At 38.5% G+C, this 2,866-nt stretch overlaps 1 long non-coding RNA gene across 1 annotated transcript in view; it reads left to right on the top strand.

The window, feature by feature from the left end:
- The window catches only part of LOC106525680 (uncharacterized), an 8,678-nt gene that overhangs the window by 2,062 nt on the left and 3,750 nt on the right, over positions 1-2,866 (top strand). The gene's annotated exons all lie outside the window — the stretch shown is intronic.

Here is a 2,866-nt window from a genome sequence, read left to right on the forward strand (position 1 = left end):
CAGAAGCTGCTCTTCATATTAGTGACAAACTTTGGTGTTTTTTTTACGAGTTACCTTTATTTTTGCTTCTACTTTTCATTTAAAATAAGTTTCCATTCTCGGCAGGTTTATAAGGTTCTTCTTCTACATATTAAAAAAGTTGTTAAACATCTGAGTGGTGCACTACTGCTACTAGTGGTGAGAAAGTGTATTGCACGTTATGTAAGATCAATGCGGTCCTCTGTGGCCCAAAGTTAAAAACTGTTGTTCTTTTGAGGCCCTTAAGGTGGTGCTGTGGCCCACAATTGGGCCGCGGCCCATAGGTTAAGAATCTCTGCACAAAACCACCCATAGTTTCTGCTTCCAATGAGCCAGACCAACATTACTACGATTACTAAGGAGTATATAAAGTCACAAAATTAAAATAAAATAAACTCGTAAACTCGAGGGATCAGCAAGATTATAGAAATTCATGTTAAAGACCACGAGACCATCTCCAAGCAGCTTCATGTTCCTCTGCCCACAGCTGCCAATGTTAGGGAAAAAAGTTCAAAAGTCTGTGGCCAACCTGCCAGGATTTGGACGCAAGAGGAAATGCAACCCCAGGCTGATCAGGCAAAATATTCGAATCCTAACCTGTTAAAGTTGAACCTGAAGGTATGTCTACCTTTTCACGATCAACTGAAGGCTGATTCCTCTTTTAGGTCCTGTTTTAAGTTTCCTTTCACTTAGCAATGCTTTCAAACTTTTGCAAAATATAAAAAAAACATTCATCTACCTTTTTTTACGTATATTTTTAAAAATATGGAGCAGGACAAGCAAAATAAGTCACAAATAAATGCTTAAAACCCTCTCTAAAAGGATGTTAGCGGTGTAAAGCAGCCTCATATTGAAGACATCTGGTCCTATCTGAGGGTTTGTGTGTCGGGTTGAAGCTCAGATCTGCATGGATGCCCTGTAGCAAACATTTCTCCTGCGTGTGAGAATAAATTAAGCGTCACCGTGTTCTCGTGTTCTCTGGCTTCAGTCAGCCTTGAGACGGCTGATTATTTTTCACTGAATTGAGTTTTTACCTCGCTGGCTGAGTGCATCAGACTCCGCTTTGACATGGTGTCTGAAAAATCTGCCTCTTATCCTTAATAAACCTTGGTTTTCTTTGATTAATTTCTTTTTTTTAAAGCAACTTGAAAGCAAAGAGTTTTCACATTTTCCCAGAAAATGTTTCTTGATGTTTCCATCTTCTCTCTGGTTTCCTGCTTTACTTCACATCCTCCTGACAGGAACGGTTTTAATCAAACTGAAGCTGCTGCAAAAAACGGGGAAATGTGTAAATTTCTACACGGCCGGGGCAGATGATTTGCTCCTTAAAGCTTTTAAACTGCTTTAAGCTGGTTTCTGATGGACAGAAACGATGAAGACAGAAGAGGTTTCCTCTCCTCTTACAGGAATATAAAATATTTCCAGACTCTTTTGGTGGCTTTAAGAAAAATGAGCAAAATTTCAAGCAGCTCTGTGTTGCAAAACTTGAATCGTGCTTAAATTTCGTTTTTATTTCCGTGGCAGCCATCTTGAGTCAGGTTTATCATCCAGTAGCTCATGAGATACTTTGCTAACAGTCACAAACGTGATTGTCCACCTTTTGTTAGCAGAAACTAGTAAACCAGCTCTTCCTCATATGTAAATAAATTGATCCTGTTAACACAACTGCTTCTAATCAAAGCCTTTCCATCCTCCTGCAGGAGGTTTAAATAAAATCCACAAACTATAAAACATTTAGTTTTTCTTCTCTGGTGCAACAGAGAAAAACTAAAAACCGTTGCAGTGCAGCAGAGGAGCACTCACACAGAGAACAAAAAGACGAGTTCAGACAAGAGTCTGCATTATAAATATTTCCATTTGATACATTTTTACAGCTGAAACCAGAATGTGAGGAAACGTAAACAGATCCAAGCCCTGAGTCGCGACGGGCTTTTATTTTGAAATTACAAGTGTCTGTGCATCTTACTGTATGTTTCTAGTTATATTTTAAATATCCCTTTTTTGATTAAAGCCATGAAAGAGTTTGCAGGGAAGCTGCAGCATCCTTTAATTGAATAGATTATATTGGATAAATGATTTATTGTAGCTTGAATAGATAAAATGTGACATTTAGATTAAAAAATGACCATTTACAGGGTGAAACATCTTGACTGCAGCTTTATAGACTATCTGTTGTTTTCTTTGTTAAACGCTGCAAAGACAACAGTCTATTCTCTGGAACATGATACCTTACATAGAGATGCTGTAGGATGTATTGGCCCGTTGTTCATCGTGTTCAGAAGTTTGTTTTGCTGTAATCGTCTCAATTATCCCAGATTATCAGTATAATATAAAAATGTAAATGCCAGAGTTTTACCTCGAGTTGATCTTTTTCTGAAGAGTGAAGCTCAGCAGAGCAAAAGCAGCTGTTCTGAAACAAATAAAGTAGATTTGCTGGAAGTGAGGAGGAGGAGAGCATCTTTCGTCACAGAGAAAGTAATTTTTCAGATGATGTAGCTGCAGGAGCTGCTTCTTGCGTGACGAAGATGGAGTGATAATACTCTGGGGATTTGATCCTGAACTTACCTTTTTTTTTTTTCTTGCTAGTCACGGTGAAAACGCCAGAAGGCACAGCCTCGTTTTGCCACACCTCATTAAATTCACTGAAACAGAGGCAGCGGAGTGACGGCAGTGCAGGCTTTGTGTCCAAAAGTGGAGCTGAGAGGGAAATCATCATCAGTGCTGATGACAGTATTCTCATACTTGGATGTTTTACGCTGTTATTGCTGCCATAAATCCATCATGGTCAATTTTTTAATTGATCTCTACAAAATAAAACATATAATGTATACCGTATACTGTATATATA

Source organism: Austrofundulus limnaeus, unplaced genomic scaffold (genome assembly GCF_001266775.1).
Source record: "Austrofundulus limnaeus strain Quisiro unplaced genomic scaffold, Austrofundulus_limnaeus-1.0 Scaffold237, whole genome shotgun sequence".
NCBI lineage: Eukaryota > Metazoa > Chordata > Actinopteri > Cyprinodontiformes > Rivulidae > Austrofundulus > Austrofundulus limnaeus.